General features: G+C 41.4%; 1 protein-coding gene across 10 annotated transcripts in view; it reads left to right on the forward strand.

Moving 5' to 3' along the window:
• Nucleotides 1–21162, forward strand: part of pum2 (pumilio RNA-binding family member 2) — a 128795-nt gene that overhangs the window by 12229 nt on the left and 95404 nt on the right. The window lies entirely within an intron of this gene.

Raw genomic sequence — 21162 nt, forward strand, 5'->3', positions numbered from 1 at the left:
CGTGTCTCTGTTTACATCAGAGCGCACGCTCTTGCATGCAGCATACAGCGGTGTTGTGTATTTTGACCAGTTGATAGGAATTGTATTCTAAAAATGCATTCCAATTTCGGAATAATTTGTAATATATAATTATTCCCGGTATTTAGAAGTGCCAATGATAACAATATCGTTAATGTTAATTACTGTGATATCGCATTACCGAATACCGACACATCTAGTGTCAAGAGGTTTTTTATTTAAAGGTGCCATAGAAAGCATTGATACAATATTCTAAATTGTTCTCTGATATCCCCATAGTGTATGAAGTTTTATCTCAAAATACCCCGCACATAATGTTTTATAGCTTGTAGAAATTTCCACTTTTAGGGTATGAGCCAAAATGCTGTGTTATTTCTTTGTCCTTTTTAAATGAAAATGAGCTGCTGCCCCTCCCTCCCTTCCGATCAGTCAATGTTGCCAAGTCAGCAGTTTTCCCGCATGTTTAAGCAACCCCAATAATAGTGATGCACGATCATGATTTTTCATGTCCGATTCCGATACTGATTTTTTTTTACAAGCAAACTGGCCGATTCCGATACCGATTTCTGATTTTTATTTTTAATCTTAGCAAAATGTTTAATTTTAATCTTAGCAAATAACAAGAATGAAGGAAAGCGTGCATAAACAAGATGTTTATTTGGTATTTAATAGGCCAAACTTGCTTTTGGTTATTGAAAACAATAATCGTAACCATCTGAAATTAACAGCAGTAACTGCACAGTAAGTAGCCTACATTCAATTCAAACATAGATGGTACAGACATCAGCATTTAGCTTTTGTTTTTGAATTGGGTTGAAACTACATAGAACTGGCCTTAAATGAAAAGATTAACTGTAACCATGTGAAATGAAAGGCAATAACTGCATAGTTCTACACAGTGTTGGGCAGTAGCGTCGCTACAAGCAGCGAAGCTACTAGTTTAACTACATTTCTCAGTAGCTTGATCGTAGCTTTGCTGCTTTCTGAATCAAATAGCTGTAGCAACAATGAGTTTTACAGAATAATTAACTCAAATGATATATAGGGAATTTGAATAATTAATCAGGAATATGATTAATTTATATCTCAGATGACAGTTACATTAAATTTGATTGATTATGAAAAATAGCTCAATTGCCTATACCAATAAATAATCACAGGGCACTGTAACTTCAATATTCCATTCTTCATACCAATTATTGTGATATCTCTTACTGTAAATTACTGCAAATCAAACCACTGACAAACCATGCAAACCATGACGATTGGCTTGGGGTGGAGTCCAAGCCAATCGTCAGTATATGGGTTTTTAATAATTAAACTAGTAATACATCAAACTACAAATCACACAGAGTAAATATGCGTACGACAATACAAACAGTAAGCTTTATGCAAGACATAACGGAATCCAAATAAGAGAGAGAGAGAGAGAGAGAGAGAGAGAGAGAGAGAGAAAATAGAATGAGATCACATAAGGAGCTCAGGTATGGAAATCATAGTCAGTAACTTTTGGAAGCCAACAACGATCAGATCATAACAACACTTTAAAGCAGCATTTAAATCTCCATAGAGAAAGTGATACTTGCAAAGTGTCCAATGTGAGCGTGGCGTGAGATCGGCGTCGAGCTTGTGAGCTTTGCGCGCTGTTCCTTTTGAAAACAGCGGGCGTGTGCCGGAGGCCATGTGATGCGCGTGCACGCTGCGCTGGATCTTGGCGTGAGCGTGGAGCACGTGGTCCTTTGTTCTGTTTTCGCGTGGTATTTGAAAGGTTCAACAAACAATGTTCCAGAATTCGTCTTCCTTGTGTGGAGAGGCGAATAGTCGAATAAACTTAAAGAAAAGAAAAGAAACAACAAAAACGAAAGCTTCCAAAGGAGCCATTAAAATGGCTTTTTCTCTCAGCCCCTGTGCTGAGGGGGTTTGCGCTATGAGCCGCGCGGAAGCAACGTTGGTCGCACAGGAGAGCAGCGTGTCCGAGAACGGAGAAAGAGAAGAAGAGAGAGGGCGGACCTTGTTCGGTCGTTCTTATGGCTTGAAATGGTTCACGCCCCTTTTTCGCGTAAACAGCCAATGAAAGTCCGCGATCTGAAGCGGAGGGAAAAGTTCCTTTGTCTCTGTGGAGACAACCCCCTGGAGATCTAGGTCTTGTCCAAATTCCAGGGATTATTCTAGCAAGTTTGTAATTCAGATTACATACATTTTTCATTACTTTGCTCTAGATAAATGGGTCTGTCAGAGCATGACGATCACAAAGATACTAAACATAATATATATAAATGATCAAAACATGAAGTTACATTCAAATGCAGAATTACACATATTTAAAGATTTGATTAACACATGATAACACTGCAGATAGTCCCAATTTATATGGGAAATTTCTAATGCACCGCAAAATCAATAACATACACATTAATACTACATTTAATACTACATTAATACATATTAATACTACATTTGAGTACATTTTACCATTCTTTTGTAAGGATTAGGTTTCCTGTCCTGTGTGGTCGTAAAGTTTTACGACCTGCAGGGGTGGGGGTTGCAGAAACATGGCTCTCTTTGAGAAAGAGCCAGGCTGAGGAGAACATTTCCACCTATGAATCGATGATCTGCATATCTGTTACATAGCTTTTCAGTAGCGAAGCTCTTTTTTTTAACCAAGTAGTGCGGTAGCTTCCACACAAGCTACATTTTCTCAAGCATTTCTGAAGCTCAAACTCAAATCGGGAAATACAACTGCTAAGATTTCTGATTTCTGACCGAGAGAACAGAGAGAAAATGCTTTTCAGATGCTGCTTGTAAAAATTATCAGGGTCCAGCCTGGCCATATCCTACGTGTAATAATCTCGTACACACACACAAACACACACACAAAGTTTTTTTTTTTTTTTGGTACTGTTTTTGAGGTCTTGCATTTGGTTCTGCAAAGGCCTATAGTATATTAAGCATGCCCATGCAACAGGTGCATACACTTACTTGTGCGTGTGTTAATTACATGTATTTTGATTGTTTTTGTTGCCAAATTGATAAGGAACACAAAAAACAATTAAACTAAACAATTACACATCTGTTTGACTAACAGTTTTGAGCACTGAGATAGCATTGACTTGTAATAAAATGTTTTTGACATTTTAGCATTGACTTGTTTTTAAATTTGGTTTTGAAAAAGCTCTTTACCAGTGAGACTAAATAAAAGTATGCTATATACATAAATTATTTCAAAATGTTAAAATCAAATAATGTTGGTGCAAATAAAACAAAGATGCAAAATGTATCATTATACCCTATATCAAATAATTTATAATAAATAAAAAAATTAGGGTAATGATTCACATCTATATTTTTTTACTTGAGCCAATGAAAAATAAATAACTTATTGTCTCAAGTAAAAAAAAATAGATGTGAATCATTACCCTACATTTTTTTTATTGGATGAATGAAATGCTGTTTTTCAGTGTGCTACAGCAGTTGATTTTTAAAATTAAATTAAGTCTATGTAATTTTAAGGTGTAAAAAAAATAATCATCCTAATGCAGAAATTACGTTTACTTCTGGCTTTTCAAACGTGTATGCAAGTTCTAATGTACAAAAACAAAAAGTTTCAGCTTTGTTACAGTTTAGTCCGTTTCGTTTCTCATCCAACATGTGAGAAGTTGAGCTGAACATCTCTTCACTGTCTCACTCTATGTTGGCGCAGCTTTAGTGCGCGCAGGAAAGGGACTCTTATTTGTGCGGCAGTACAACAACGGCTGTTCGCGTCCTGCTATCTGTGCCTCAGACATGTAGCTCTGCACTTCCAGTGCTGAACGGCTGCCTGTATCCTGCCCACAGATTTCAAAATACTTCCACACAAATTAAATAGCAAACGATTACAATGTAGTCTGTGCAAGCGGGCGCACTTCCGGAAAAATTGGCCGAAAAAAGACCAAAAACTGATTCATTTGCGTTAGTTTTGAGTAACAATTGGGCGGGTTTTGTTGTGAAAACCTGGCAACCCTGCTGGAGCTTCAAGAGCCCATGCTCACAGCATACCGATGTTACAGTTTGAAAGGGTCATATGCGTTTTCAATAAGTTAACATACTCTGTTACACCAAATACACAAAATAATGATCTTTAAAAAAGCATCATTTGACTCCTTAAACCGGTGGTGATCAAGTGTTATTAACTTCACATTGCTTCCAAATGAAATTTTTAACTACCACATTCCTATTTACGAGCATTCTGGTAGCACATGAAGGAGGCATTAGTAAAACCAGGCAGACACAATGGTAGCTTTAGCAACATTAGCCTTACAAAGAGCCAAAGAAGCTCTTTTGGAAAAGGAAAAAAAAGATGTTTGATGCTTACTTTGTCTGTTGTCTGCTTGTTTGCACATGAAGCATTGGTATCCTTCTTTTAAGAAGCAATTTTTGCACAACTGCAGCCATAAACGGACATTCATTTGTAAGGCAGTCCAGTGTAAAATGTTTGCACAAGTGTATAGGATGTTTCAGTTTTTTTCCTGGGACTTTTCCCTCGAAAATGAAATTTAACCATCGTGTCCTCAGTTGTCTGTGGAGACTCCTATGTTTGTTGGTGCTTCCCAGCACGTGACACTTTTAATGGCTCTTTGGCGCTGACATTTGGCGCTTTTCCACTGCATGGTACGGCTCGGTTCGACTCTGTACAGTTCGACTCGGTGCAGAACGGTTCGGCTCGCTTCGCTTTTCCACTGCTTGGTATGACTCGACTTGGTACGGCACGGTTTGGTTCGCTTTAGCTCGGTTGCTTTCCACTGCAGTTAGTACCGCTTCAAAGTGGGTGGGACTGATCATTAATATTTGCCGCCTCTACTTTCATGACATCATCCTAAACGCACAACACAGGAACAATGGAGCCTATCAAGGGGATGGTGTTCTTGATTCTCGGCATGTGGATGTTTTTAACTTCAAGATGGATAGAAGTGTTTAAAATGAGGCTGATGGCAGCAATTACTTAAAAAAAAAACTCAAAAAAGTCTGGGAACTCTTACAACAAAGCGAAGATGACGACATCACTCGGTTTGCCCGACGGCGCACGAGGGTAAGCTAATCTTGGTTAGGGTCTCAATCTCTATATTGTCATAAAGAATTTAGCTGACAATTTTATGTATTAAAATGTGTACTCTGTGTATTTCAGATGTATCATATTTTGCAAAGTGATATATAATATTTTTAACAGAGCTTCAGATTGGTGGGGTGTGATTGTTCCTGGGTTTACAAACACACAGTGGTTGGAGAACTTTAGAATGTCGGAAGAAACATTTATTTACTTGTGCAACAAACTTCGTCCTGCGATGGAGAGACCGGACACAAACTTCCGCGTGTGTGTACCTCTAAAAAAGAGAGTAGCCATTGCACTGTGGAAGCTTGCTACCGGCTCGGAGTACAGAAGTGTTGGACATCATCTTGGAGCAAGCATTTCAACTGTGTGTCGGTGTGTTCAGGAGTTCTGTGCTGCAGGAGAGACGTTGTTGATACTAGAACAAATTCGTTTTCCAGACCAGGAGAGGTTTAAAGAAATGGCTGCCTACGTTGAGAACAGATGGGGACTTCCACAGTGTATTGGTGCTATTGATGGATCACACATAACAATAATAGCCCCACAAGACTATTTCAACCGTAAAGGCTGGCACTGGATCATCCTTCAAGGTGTTGTGGATGGGAAGGTACTTTTCTGGAATGTGTTCACAGGACTGCCTGGAAGCCTGCATGATGCTCGGGTTTTGAGACTGTCCACACTGTGGGAGGTGACAAGCTGTGGAAACCACATACCAGCTAGCACCAAAAACATTGCTGGGGTGAATGTTGGCTACTACATCCTTGGAGACTCTGCCTATCCCTTGCAGAACTGGCTATTAAAACCATTCATTGACACTGGACGGCTAACAGCGGGTCTACAACATTAAAATCTCCAGAGCACGTGTAGTGGTTGAAAATGCTTTTGGTAGATTAAAAGAAGGATGGCGTTGCCTTATGAAAAGAAATGACTGTGCGGTCGACCTTCTGAAATCTATGGTGCTGACATGCTGTGCTCTACATAACCTTTGTGAGAGTCATGGAGAGGCCTATGAGAGTGCATGGGATCCACCTTCAGCAGCAGAGCCTGTGCTGGGACTGGCACAGCCTGTAGAGGAGGGGGGAAGGGATGTCCTTGAGGCTCTGATGCGTTACTTGAATAGTTGACTCTGTCTGTTCTGTAAAGTGTGTTGTAAATAAACTTTTGTGCATTATTTGAAAAAGTTTCCTTTGCATATTTATTTACCCATTTATTATAAAAATAATACAGCAAAAAATCCAGAGTGAAATTAACTCTGCTGGGAGTACATGTGAGACCACACTCAGGAGTGTGAAAGTGTTAAAATGGGAGTGTTAAATTAACACTGAAGCGGAGTTAAAGGTAATTGGATAATTAAGTGGTTAACCCTCTGGAGTCTAAGGGTATTTTTGGGGCCTGGAGAAGTTTTGTCATGCCCTCATATTTGTGCTTTTTTCAGTTTCTTATAAATATCTAAATGGGTAAAGTCTAATATCACTGTAATCAGCACAAACTGGTATGATAATATGTGAAATGCATGCATGTACATGATTGTATTTTTGAGAAAAAAAATGTTATGCACGGTTAGTGAAAAACTAAAAATGTTAAGTCACTTGAATAAGGCAATAAAACACATACATAAAATTGGTTGCCGGAAAAGTTGAGAACTGGAGCTTGTAGCCTAGAATTTTTCTTTCTAAATTATGTGAAAATCATCTTGTTTACTCATTCACAGAAAACAATATATTGATTTAAATTTTCTAAGACACTTTTTGTTGGTAAAAATCATATGCGGTGTCAACTATCATGAATATCATTGTGATTTACACCTGAGAAGACAAAGGCCTGCATAATGAGCTGCATAATGAGCCTCCCATTCAACCACTCTGCCACTCTGAGGGAGGACTTACAAGAAAGAATGTGAGAACAAAATAAAAGTATATAATTTTATGTTTGTAGTTTATTAAGAATATATTTAATTATCCCACAACATAATTTAATATCCACTTGGGGGAGCAGTTAAACAGTTTATTAGGGACAATCAAAGCTGACTTTCAAACTAATTTTTTGGCATCCTTACTCCAGTCACACAATCCTTCAGAAATCCTTTTAACAATCTTATTTTCTGCCAAATAAACCCCATTTATTATTATCATCATCATTATTATTATTATTAATCTTGAAAAGAGCTGAGAATATTTTTCAGGTTTTTTTAGGGGGAATAAATCGAAAGAACTGCATTGTTTTTACATTTGTTAGAGTTATCTCTATTTGTCACATTTATATTATTTACATCAAGCTTTTGAATGGTATAGTATTGTATATTGTTATTGAAACTTCATAATGTTTCACTTGATTATACATTTAGTCAGGAATTATAGTTTGGAAAAAGTATTTGGAAAAAGTCTGACTAGTAAATGTTTACACTTTATGTGAAAACTAGTACAAATAAATAAAAAGAGACTTACTCATGTTTATGATCCCTGTTGAATAAAGTGCTTCATTCTTTTTTCTGAGGAAATCCATTTCTCAAATCCTCAACCACATCACATCTTTTTGGGGTGAATTATGTCTTATTCCTCTCATCGCGAAGCAAACAGTAAAATAAAATAAAAACTTGAAGAACAGTCTCGCTGCTTTTTCTTCTGTGTGGGCGTATGCAAGCCGCGCGCTTCAGTTTGAATCTGAATAGCGCGTTCAGCGCGGGGGCGTGGTCACATTAGATATAATGAGCGGAGATATGAAAAATAGACATCGCGTTGTTTTCATATGGATTACTTTATCTCAGAATATTTGTTTTCAGCAGCACTTGTTTAGTTTAAAAGTAGACATTTCAGGCGTTCTATAGATATCTCTCTCATGTCTCTTCGTTGAGTATTCACGGAGTTACAGTTCATTTTAATTACATGTTTGTACATGACGATCAGCGGAGACAAAGACTGCAGACAGCGCACTTTGTTTGTTATCTTTAATTTATAAGTGCACAAAGGTTCTTTGTTATTATGTCTGTATCCAAAAAAAACTAGACCCTTTACAGATTCGATTGATGTATTGCTCTTATCTGTACAATTAAAACTGAGAGTGTAATTTAAGTTCTTTTCGGGGTTATCAGGAGAAAATGACTCAAAACGCATATATGCGTTAATCGACTCGAAAGGGTTAATTGAGTGATGATTGACCATTATTGACGAGACCTGATGTTAACATGCAGAATCAAAAAAGATGAAAATCACCATTTTTATGTCACCATTATAGTGGTCAGTGTTTGCTTTAGTTGGGCTCTTGAGCTTTACATTTTTAAATTCAGATTTGGTTTGGCTGTTACAACTGAATTGTAACAAACAGACAAGAAAAAAATCTAAACATGGCCATTTGACCTGAATAGACAAACTCAATTCCAGCCTAAACAAATTTGATTGATATCATTGATTATAACCACCCTGTGATTGTACAGTACCCGCTAATTAAAAGGATTTCTTTTATGTATATATCAAGATTTTCATATATATATATATATATATATATATATATATATATATATATATATATATATATAAAAGCTTGTTTTAGGCACACGCATACATCAAAAATTAGTGTAGGAATCTCAACAATGGTGACAAACAGCATATTCAGAAAACAGAACAACTCTAAACATTAGAAAACAAACTACTAAAAGTAACATGAAAAACAATAATAGAATTGTAAGAATAAAGGAAATTACTGAAACAATTCAGCTAATAATTTATTCATGCCGCAATGCATCATGGGAGCCATACATTAATTTTTATAGGTGGCACCCAGAATGCACTGCAACATGCTTTTTTGATTTTCACCATTGTTGAGATTCACAGGTTGATTCTTGATGTTTGCACGTCTAACAGAAATACTCTTTTGAAAGATTTTTGAACAAACAACTTTTAAGAAATTCCTCCGATTGTATTTAAAATGCTGGAAATACTTTGTTGAAGAACTAACTTCAACTTTAACTCAGTAATTACAATAGTCTTTGCTTGTCCATCAGTTTTATAACTCAGTTATAACCTCCAACTAAAAACTGACTTTAACATTTTAGGGGTCAAGAGCCCAACTAAAGCAAACACTGACCACTATAATGGTGCCACCATTAATATATAGTGATTTTTGTCTTTGTTGATCCTGCATGTTAACATCAGGTCTCGTCAATAATGGTCAATCATCACTCAATTAATCACTTAATTATCTCATTAACTTTATCTCTGCTTCAGTGTTAATTTAATACTCCTATTTTAACACTTTCACACTATTGAGTGTGGTCTCACATGTACTCCCAGCAGAGTTAATTTCACTCAGATTTTCTTGCTGTGTGTAAGACTCCAGCTTTGATATTTGACCACTGTTTATGATAAATCTGCTTTGCAGTGACATTAAATGCAGTGACACTTAATTTATTCCAGGAGTGCAAAATTATTAATCTGTAACATTTGATATTTTGAATAGGAATTATCACTCATAATGCACTCAGTCATGTTTTCTCAGGTTTGTGTTCACTTACATGCTTTATACAGCATTCATCAGGGCTCTTATCCAGTTGTGTGCACATTTGGAGAAATAATTATCATGTTATTTTAAATATTTTGTCATAAAGAATAGCATTTTTGTTCATTTTATGCCCAAACACTATGTAACAAGGTTCAACACAATCTTAATAGGAAGGAAGAAGGCAGGGGTCGGCTTGTTACCTTGTCAGCCACAGCCATCTGTACACCCGGCCTGTGGATCACCTGAAATTTAAAAGGGTGATCCGCGCGTTGGTATCTTTCATGCGGTGGAGCCACTGCAGGGGAGTGTGGTCCGAACAGAGGGTGAACTCCCGCCCCAGGAGGTAATATACCGGAGGGTAAGAACCGCCCATCTGATTGCCAGACATTCTTTTTCTATGGTCTTTTTCTCTCTCTTAGAGAGCTTCCGACTGATGTACAGCACTGGCCGTTCCTCCCCCTCGACCTCCTGGGACAGGACTGCGCCCAACCCTCTGTTCGACGCGTCTGTCTGCAAGATAAAGGGGAGAGAAAAGTTAGGAGCATTCAGGAGAGGTCCGCCACACAAAGCAGCCTTTATCTGGGTGAAAGCCTGCTGGCACTGCTCCGTCCACTGGACTGTATCTGGTGCCTCCTTTTTAGTTAAATCAGTCAGCAGGCTAGCAGTATCCGAAAAATTAGGTACAAACCTTCTATAATAACCTGCCAGCCCCAGGAACTGTCTAACCTCCTTTTTGGTCTTAGGCCTTGGACACGTTGCAACTGCTGCAGTCTTATCAATTTGGGGACGCACCTGTCCATGACCCAAGTGGAAACCCAGATATCTCACTTCCGCCCGCCCAATTGCACACTTCTTCGGATTAGCCGTAAGCCCAGCCCTCCTCAGCGTCTTCAGGACCGTTCGCAAATGCTGCATATGTCGCTGCTGTGGCACTGGACCCACTGCGCAGTCTTCCTCGGCAGCTTGGCCACGAACTGCTCCAGTACCACTCGATCGATTACGTCCTCGACGTCGCTACTGTCGGCCATCAACCACTTGCGGCAGGAGTCCCGGAGCTGCTGTGCCACCACGAAGAGCCAGCATGACTCTTCCAGGGTCAGAGTCCTGAACCTCTGGCGATGTTGCTCCGGGGTCCGACCAACCTGCTGGAGGATGGCATGCTTGAGGTCCTGGTAGGAGGTTTTGGACTGGCAGTTGGTGAGCGGCTACTTGCGCTTCTCCGGACAGCAGGGGAATGAGCCGCAGGGGCCAGTCCGCGGGGGGCCACCCTCGAGCCTCTGCCGACTTCTCGAACAGATCCAGGAAGGCCTCCGGATCATCGTGAGGCCCCATCTTGTTGAGCGGCAGAGGAGATGTACTGTCTTTGGACGAGGGGGCTGCCCGGACCTCCCTGTCTACCCAGCTCCGGAACAGCTCGCGGTCTTCATGCTGGGCCTGGAGGAGCGCCTCGAAGCGTTTGTCCTGCTCCTCCTTGAGTGCCAGCATGTCTTGGTGTTGTTCCTGAGGAAGACCGGCGACTGGATGATGTCTGCAAATAGCGTACCTGACGGAGATTGCATGGCGGCGGTGACCTTCCTATCCCGGGTTTTGGCACCAGTGTAACAAGGTTCAACACAGTCTTAATAGGAAGGAAGAAGGCAGGGGTCGGCTTGTTGCTGGGACGCTCGTTTATTCAGCATACAAAACAAATAACGATACCCTCTTGGCAAAATCAGCACAATACTGCTCAATCACAGTCAATCACTTTAAGTTCACGGCTTAAGTTTTCCCAGTGCAGCACGAGGTCCCAGCGTGTCATTCTCTCTCTCTCTCTCTCTGTGGTGACTCGGCTTATATCCGGTCTCTCCACGCCAATTACTGCAATCAAACACACGTGTTTGTTATTTGCACTTGACCTACTTACGCCTCGCTCCCTCGTCTCTCTCCCATTGCAGATTCCGCTAAACCACGCCCCCCTCGCCACACACTATTTTAAACCATGAGCAGAATATGATACAAATACTCAATAGCGGTTTAAAGTGATTAAGTAAAAGTGTACTATTAATCTTTTAAATTGTGACATTTAGCTTGATGATACCTCTTGCTCTAATCCACATTCACCATTAAAAAGGAAACTACACGTTTGACCAGTAAATTTCATTGAAGAAAAATGTAAACAGATCAAACGTTAAACAAAGTACTAATGTATGTAGTGCAAAAAATTTATATAAAGAAAATATAAAGACATATATAAAGACAAATTTAACAGTAAAGAATGTACACTAAGCAAACTTTAAATGTTGTGCACGTATGTAGTATAAAAACATTCACAGGAAAAACAAGTAAAAAAAAAAAAAAAAAAAAACTATTTCCGTAAAGTATGGACTAGGGAGGTTTTAGTCAGGAGGAGAGTTCTGTTCTTGTCGGTTCTGTCACTGTTCTGTTCTGTTACTCATCGCCTGTACAAGCATCCCTATGATATTGAATAAGGCTTTATTGAATGCAGCCGTTTGTGCATTTTCCTCCCTCCTTAAGGCTGCTTCCTGCTCCCTTGCTTGCCGGGCCTCATCTATTGCCATCTGCAAATGTAGCTCTCTCTGTGCCCAGTTCAGTTCCTGCTGTTGAATATCAGCCACCTTCATCTCTCTTAAAACAGCAAGATGCTCCTGATGGTGCACGTTCCGTTTCCTCTTTCCTGTAGACAAATAATGAAAAGTTATAATTGTATAATTTAGGGCTGCACGTTTTCAAGTTTTTCATTAACCGTTAACCGAGGCCCTTAGCGGTTAATAATCGGTTAACCATAGTGTGCGCCAGGGTTTCCGTTGTCCGGTAATTTCCAGACATTGGCCAAAAAAAAAAAAAAAAATGTCCGACAAAATTTAATCTCACCGGTCAAACTGTCCTATTAAAACTACCTAATAATCCCGCCCACTAACACAATCTGTATTTGAGAATAAGCCTAAAATGTATAAAGCAAATATACACCGACCTTTGGCTATGTTATAAAGGAACAGGCTCTAGTAATGGTTATGTAACTTTCCGTGTTTCGGCGAAGGTAACAAGCAGGCTCCGCGGCCGCCTCGCTAAGGCTATGACTATGATATGTTTGACAGGTACAATATTTGAAAATCGATAATTATTTTTTTTAATTACATTTATATCTGAATTTATGTCAACCTATAGACTTTCAAATATCAAAATGTCATGAATTAATATGTATTTGTGTACAAAATGACATATAAACATATTTTCCTATTATATTTTGCCTGGAAACGCTTCCAACAAGGCGTCAGTTCTATTTCTAGCATGCACGCGTCGAGCCGCGCGTCTCACGCAGGCAGTCGGCAAGCTCTAACCTGTTAACATGGGAGCCGAATTAAAAACAGACACGCCACGCAGCTGAGATGCTTTCGCTCATCGCCACGCATCCAGTGAGTCCTGACCGGCCTAATGATGCCCGGGTGTTGGCTGTTGAGATTACAACAACGAGGTTGTACTTGAAGTATATCTAAGCACTGTATTGCAATACTTGCATTTTGCCCCGTCACTCTCAATTTTAAAGTGCTCCAACGCTGTACTTTTTTTTGCCCGCTTCATATTAGAAAAATGACTTCTTCTTGTGGACATTACAAATGTCTGGGAGCGCTCTGGCGGTCTCTGGTGGTGCAAAAATGTATTACAACTAAATTCAATGCACGCCATTGACGTCACTTAACCGAGCAAAATGTTTCACTCGGTTACACAATTTTTAACGGTTAATCGGTTAACCGGTTAACCATGGACACCCCTAGTATAATTAAAAAGGTTTTTGCTAAAATCAAAAAAGTGTAAAAATAAAGCTTATCACATATCATCAATTAATTTATGATAAAACTTTTCATTAACAACCCCATGATCTACAGTGTGAACTAATCAAAGTTACAGTAGCTAGGAATAATGTATTTATGGTAAGCAATAGGATTTCATGAAATATCCATAAGAAAAGGATTAGGTAAGCTTAGTCTAAATATATGATCTGTAACATTAAGTTTTTGTCATATTTCATACCTGGTACCACACGCTCTGGTGTCCTGCTGGTGCTGCTGGAGGTTGCTGGTGTCGACGGTCGTGCTGGTGTCGACGCTGCTATCACCAGTTGGGACATTGAGGCATCACTGCACGGAAATAGTGCTAACGAGTCAATCGTAGAAAGTGCATCTGAAACAAAAAGTTGTACAATGTTTGTTAATGCACAAATTACAGCAACACAAATCAAACTAGCAACAATAACAAATCCAGAACATTTAAATAATAATTGAATAGGCATACGTGTAAAAAAACGAAATAAAGCTTTACAGTATAGATGGTCAATAAAGTGAAGCTTTCAAACTTAATATATTGTACACAACTTTACATACCATCCTCGATTGTATTGTCCAACAACGAGGTGGCCAAGTCCAGGGCACCCTCTCTCCCATTGCTCGCAGGTCGACTTCTGTAGATAGCGTCCATTTGGTCGAACCACTTCCACATTCTTCTGTTTGCACCACTCTGGCCGTTGTGATCCTTTATGGCTCGGTAGTCACTTTTTAGTTTTTTTAATTTGTCCCTACACTGTTTTTAGGTCCGGTGGTAGCCGTGTGCGGCTAAGAGCTGTGCTACTTCTTGGAACACTTTTTCATTCCGTGTTGCCCCATCCATTTGAATTTTTAAAAATTATTTTATCAAGTAAATACTCTAAAAACAGGTGCTACCGCTTTGGCTGTTGTTTGGCTATTTAAATCTAGCGGGTTTTAGTGTCTCATGTCGCAAATACAATGATGCTGGTAGTGACTATTCTGTCTGACCAATCAGTGATCTGCAGTGTTTTCACATCACATTTTAGTATCGGTACGGTACTCTTGGAACCTCAACAGAGGTGGTACCATTTAAAGCGAGCCGAAGTGAGCCATACCGTTCCGTACCATGCAGTGGAAATGTGCCATAACTGAGCCATACCGAACCGAGCCGTACCATACCATGCAGTGGAAAACCGCCAAAGCTTGCCGTGCTGTACCGAACTGTACCGTACCATGCAGTGGAAAAGCGCCAATTGTACCTCTAGCAGCCACTTCAAGAGAAGCGTAATGGCTGACTGTAGTTTTTCACCCAGGGCTGTGTATATGCTAATATGGCAAAGAGCGTCACAAATAGACAATAGAAAGAGGGACTTTCTCTGACGTTGCCCTCATAGTAGTAAGAATCCTGGAATTGCTGGTGTGGAGAGAATTTTTATGAATTATTGGGATTATAAAAAAATTAGTGGGTGAATTTTTACCATTATACGCTGATTGTTTTAACACACTACAGCCTCTCAACTGTTCTCAAACAGATTTTTGCATACTGTGGCACCTTTAAAACTTTTTATTTGTATTTTTTTAAATCGGTGTTCCGTTTTTAACAATAACCGATAAACCTCCCAAAGGAGCATAATCTCTGGGTTGTCTTTCTCCTCCCTTCCCTAATGTTATGCTGTATTTCTTCCCCTGTACTACATTTTGTTGCCTTGTACACACAAGCAATGACAATAAATTTGAATCCAATATAATCTATTTTCATTTATTAAACTAATTTTATTACAATTGTGTTTAATACAGTTGGTGTTGGAGTTGGAATTTGTGGTGGAAAAATTACATTACTCATGATTAGGGCTTTCAATTACAATTAAAAATTGTCACCTTTATTTATATAGCGCTTTAAACAAAATACATTGTGTCAAAGCAACTAAACAACATTCATTAGGAAAACAGTGTGTCAATAATGCAAAATGATAGTTAAAGGCAGTTCATCATTGAATTCAGTGATGTCATCTCTGTTCAGTAAAATAGTGTCTGTGCATTTATTTGCAATCAAGACAACGATATCGCTGTAGATGAAGTGAACCCAACTAAGCAAGCCAGAGGCGACAGCGGCAAGGAACCGAAACTCCATCGGTGACAGAATAGAGAAGAAAACCTTGGGAGAAACCAGGCTCAGTTGGGGGGCCAGTTCTCCTCTGACCAGACAAAACCAGTAGTTCAATTCCAGGCTGCAACAAAGTCAGATTGTGCAGAAGAATCATCTGTTTCCTGTGGTATTGTCCTGGTGATCGTATGAGACAAGGTCTTTACAGGGGATCTTTATCTGGGGCTCTAGTTGTCCTGGTCTCTGCTGTCTTTCAGGGCAGTAGAGGTCCTTTCTAGGTGCTGATCCACCATCTGGTCTGGATACGTACTGGATCCGGGTGACTGCAGTGACCCTCTGATCTGGATACAGACTGGATCTGGTGGCTACGGTGACCTCGGAATAAGAGAGAATCAGACAAATATTAGTGTAGATGCCATTCTTCTAATGATGTAGCAAGTACATAGGGTGTTATGGGAAGTGTTCCTGGTTCCGGATTACCTAATTAATGCAGCCTAAAAATCCTTTAACGGATTTGGATATTAGAAGCATATTAGTATGTTATGTGTAAGCCAGGTTAAAGAGATGGGTCTTTAATCTAGATTTAAACTGCAAGAGTGTGTCTGCCTCCCGAACAATGTTAGGTAGGTTATTCCAGAGTTTAGGCGCCAAATAGGAAATTTATAAGTAATAAGCAATATTTTAAAATCTATACAAAGTTTGATAGGGAGCCAGTGCAGTGTTGACAGGACCGGGCTAATATGGTCATACTTCCTGGTTCTAGTAAGAACTCTTGCTGCTGCATTTTGGACTAGCTGTAGTTTGTTTACTAAGCATGCAGAACAACCACCCAATAAAGCATTACAATAATCTAACCTTGAGGTCATAAATGCATGGATTAACATTTCTGCATTTGACATTGAGAGCATAGGTTGTAATTTAGATATATTTTTGAGATGGAAAAATGCAGTTTTACAAATAAGGAAAGATTGCGATCAAATAGCACAACTGATGACGAAGAATTGACAGAGCAACTATGAAGTCTTAGACCATGTTCTAGGTTATTACAAGTAGAGATTTTAGGTTCTATAAAGCTAACACCATGTTTCCTGATGATATCTCCCAATGGTAACATATAAAGCGTGAAGAGTAGCGGCCCTAGTACTGAGCCTTGAGGTACTCCATACTGTACTTGTGATCGATATGATACATCTTCATTCACTGCTACGAACTGATGACGGTCATAAGTACGATTTAAACCATGCTAATGCACTTCCATTAATGCTAACAAAGTGTTCAGGTCTATGCAAAAGAATGTTGTGGTCAATTGTGTCAAACGCAGCACTAAGATCCAATAAAACTAATGGAGAGATACAACCACAATCAAATGATAAGAGCAGATAATTTGTAACTCTGAGGAGAGCAGTCTCAGTACTATGATACGGTCTAAATCCTGACTGGAAATCCTCACATATACCATTTTTCTCTTAAGAAGGAATATAATTGTGAGGATAGCACCTTTTCTAGTATCTTGGACAGCAAAGGGAGATTTGAGATTGGTCTATAATTAACTAGTTCTTTGGGGTCAAGTTGTGTTTTTTTATTTTTTTATGAGGGTCTTAATAACAGCCAGTTTGAAGGTTTTGGGGACATATCCTATTGACAATGAGGAATTAAAAATAGTCAGAAGAGGATCTATGACTTCTGGAAGCACCTCTTTTAGGAGCTTAGATGGTATAGGGTCTAACATGTTGTTGGTTTAGATGATTTAACAAGTTTATACAATTCTTCCTCTCCTATAGTAGAGAATGAGTGGAACTGTTCCTCAGGAGGTCTATAGTGCACTATAGAGGTCTGATGTGATACTGTAGCTGACGGCTGAATGGTTACAGTTTTATCTCTAATAGTATTGATTTTAGAAGTAAAGTAGTTCATAAAGTCATTACTGCTGTGGTGTTGGGAAATGTCAACACTTGTTGAGGCTTTATTTTTAATTAATTTAGCCACTGTATTGAATAAATACCTGGGGTTTGTTTTCTTCTAAAAGAGAAGTAAATGGATCTAGCAGTTTTTAATGCTTTTCCGTAGGATAGGTTACTTTCCCGCCAAGCAATACGAAATACCTCTAGTTTTGTTTTCCTCCAGCTGCGCTCCATTTTTCAGGCTGCTCTCTTTAGGGTGCTAGTATGCTCATTATACCATGGTGTCAAACTGTTTTCCTTAACCTTCCTTAAGCGTAATGACATGGTCATCCACACACAGCAAAGAGTACCCTATACCCACATGATCCGCAAGCCCATTATTGACAATATATGTTAAATTTAAAATAAATACAAAGAAACAGTTTGTGATTTTTCTTATCCTATTTATTCATGAAAAAAGATCACTGTCATCCTTTCTTGCCCTCTTTGCAAAAAAGAGCTGTGATTTAGAAAGATAAAATCCTTTTTTGATAGACCTGATAATTATTTTAGAATAATCATATCAATTAAAACGTAGCGTTAAAAGGTGTAATAGTGTTATTTTTTACCATATAAAATTAGCAGCTAGTTAGCAACAGCTTGCTTTGTGCTTTGATCTAGTTTAATCTAAATCCAGTCCAACTTTAAATGATTTTATAGGTAATTTACTACACATTGTCATAGGCCTATACATACTGTGGATTATTAGGGTTAATAATCGGGAGTTTTTTTCTCGTGCTGAGAGTTGAAGAATGTTCAACTTTGGATAAAATGCTGCGCTTATCTTAACGTTGTGTCACTTTCTAGTCAGTCGATGATTGACTTATGCGGTAACAGTATCTGTTTGGCTGCGAGCGCAGCTGTGGCTGTGGAGCTTCGGTGAAAAAAGGCAGCGAACGCCTCACTCTGCCCAACAAACGGCTCACGCGGGGCACACTCAAACCCGCTTGGCTGGTTAAGTTCAAAGTGTGGGCAAAACACCTGACATGGGGGGCCAGCCCAGTCTAAACGTGTATCGCGATTCGTTTAACATCTCAACCGACACGAATCGTCACATATTATTATCGATTTTCAACCGACTCGGAGTGCATCGTTACATCCCTAGATGATTTTAACAGATATAGCACATTCACATGCAATTGCTTTCTCAATGCATTCAAACAAATGTAATCTTACAGTGCTACTACATCATCAGATGATTTGCAACTGTAGTGTGGTGTCATAAAGTTTAGACAGACTTTTAATGCGACACAACTCTTGTGTCCGGTTAGATAGTGTTTGTGTCACGGTTTTACGCTGCCTGAAGGAATACGGAGTCGAGGATAAACGGAATAAGGTTTTTAATATATCCAACACAGGGGATATCCAACATGGAGCACAGAGGTAGACACACGTAAGTAGCAAATGGTAATGAAGACCCGACAAAACAGAACTGAAAGGACAAGGCTTAAGTACAAAGGATAATTGGGGAAACACAGGTGGATGGAATCATTAAATTAACAGGGACATGGAACACATGAGGAAGATAATAGACACACCTGGGAACTAATCACGGAAGACAGAAACTGGGTCACTGGGGCAAAAACATTAAATGAGTCCAGGTGTGTGACAGTACTCCCCCCTCCCGGTAGGTGCGTCCTCGCACCGTAGAAACAACAGAGGGAGGCGTGGGTGGGAACTTGGGAGGAGGTTCCGGTGGAGGACGGACTCCCAGGAGGGGGCCAGCAGACAGGGACCACAGAAGGAGGAGCCAGGGAGGAGACGACGGAGGGAGGAGCCAGGGAGGAGACAGGAGCAGGAGGAGCCAGATGGTCCACCAGAGACCAGCCAGGACGGAGATCCAAGGTGGAGTCGACGGCGGGAGGAGCCATGGTGAAGGAAGGGTCGACGACACCAGGGGGCCGACAGGCGGAGACTGCACCGGTGGGTGAGGAGCCCAAGATGGAGCAGCACAGCCGCAGAGCCAGGGGGACGTCGAGGTTCCGGAGGGCCTAGGTGGAGCAGAAGGCTCAGGCGACCAAGGCGGAGGCAGGGTCCTGGCAGACCGATGTGGAGCCGGAGCGACCGAGGATGGAGGTGGAACCGGAGGGAAGGAGGAGCCTGACAGAGCCGGAGGGATGGAGTGACGAGGTGGAACCAGAGGAGTGGAGTCCCGAGGCGGCGGATGGTCGACGACTGACCAAGGTGGAGCCGGAGGGACGAGGGAGCCCGGTGGAGCAGGTGGGATGACAGGCCACGGTGGAGACGAGGGAGCTAAGAGCCAAGGCGGAGCCGCTGGGTCGAAGGACCGAGGAGGAGTCCAGGGCTCGGAGGCTGGAGGCGGAGACAGGGCCTTAACACGCCAAGGCGGAGCTGGAGACTGGCAGTCCAGCGGCGAACCACCGCGCCCCGATGGCGCGGACTGAGGGTGAGCTGCGGGACTGACTGGCACCAGCAGGGATGGCGAGGAACTGGCTGGTCTAGGAGGAGGAGAGAGGAGAAGGATGGGAGGAAGGACAGGAGGATCAGGACTGGACGGAACCAGCGAAAGAGGAGTAGAGGGACCAGCAGGTTTGAGAGGAGGCGGGAGAGGGAGGCTGGGAGGGAATACAGGAGACACAGAAGATTCAGAGCTGGGCGGAACCAGCGGAGACACAGAAGATTCAGAGCTGGGCGGAACCAGCGGAGACACAGAAGATTCAGAGCTGGGCGGAACCAGCGGAGAAACAGAAGATTCAGAGCTGGGCGGAGCCAGCGGAGATACAGGAAACTCAGGGCTGGGCGTAACCAGCGGAGAAACAGAAAACTCAGGGCTGGGCGTAACCAGCGGAGAAACAGAAAACTCAGGGCTGGGCGTAACCAGCGGAGAAACAGAAAACTCAGGGCTGGGCGTAACCAGCGGAGAAACAGAAAACTCAGGGCTGGGCGTAACCAGCGGAGAAACAGAAGATTCAGGGCTGGGCGTAACCAGCGGAGAAACAGAAAACTCAGGGCTGGGCGGAACCAGCGGAGAAACAGAAAACTCAGGGCTGGGCGGAACCAGCGGAAATGGAGCAGAGGAAATGACTGGAGGAGGTAGGAGTGGGAGACTGAGAGGGTATACAGGGGAATCAGGGCTGGACGGAACCAGCGGGGAAACAGGAATATTAGGGATTACCTCCGTAGACCAGTCCATCAGATCCAGAACTTGCTCCATATGACTTTCAGAGACTGTATACAGCTCACCCTCAGTCGCAGGAGTGTGGGCAGGGCTTTCCTCCACGCCCTCGATCTCCACGAGGACTCCCACGATGCACGGTGTTGCCGGCTCACACACCTGGTCAGTCGTGCTCTCGAGATCCTGTTCCCTGACAGTGGATGGCTCGGGCTCTGCGGCTGCGGTGGGCTCTGGCTCCGTGCGGCGTGATGGTGGCTGGCTGGTCTCTGGGTCGGGAGTGGGGCTGGCGAGGTCCTCTATGGGGCAGACGGTGAGAGGTGACCCATTTCTCGCCAGAGTCCACTCCACGTATGCGGCGAAATCCTCTCGAGGACCATCTTCGGACGACAACGCTCTGCATTTGGAGTTCAGGCTGGTGTTGTAGAAGGTGCAGAGCGCGCCGTCCGGGTAGCTGGTGGCATTAGCTAATAAGGAAAACCATCTGGTGTGGTCCTCGAGAGAGCGTTCTTCCTGCTTCAGCAGAAGGATGAGGAATTCGGGACGATAGAGGGGATCCATAGAAACACTAAGAAAAGAAAAGACTTTGA

The sequence above is a fragment of the Carassius auratus genome, chromosome 20 (genome assembly GCF_003368295.1).
Source record: "Carassius auratus strain Wakin chromosome 20, ASM336829v1, whole genome shotgun sequence".
Taxonomy (NCBI): Eukaryota; Metazoa; Chordata; class Actinopteri; order Cypriniformes; family Cyprinidae; genus Carassius; species Carassius auratus.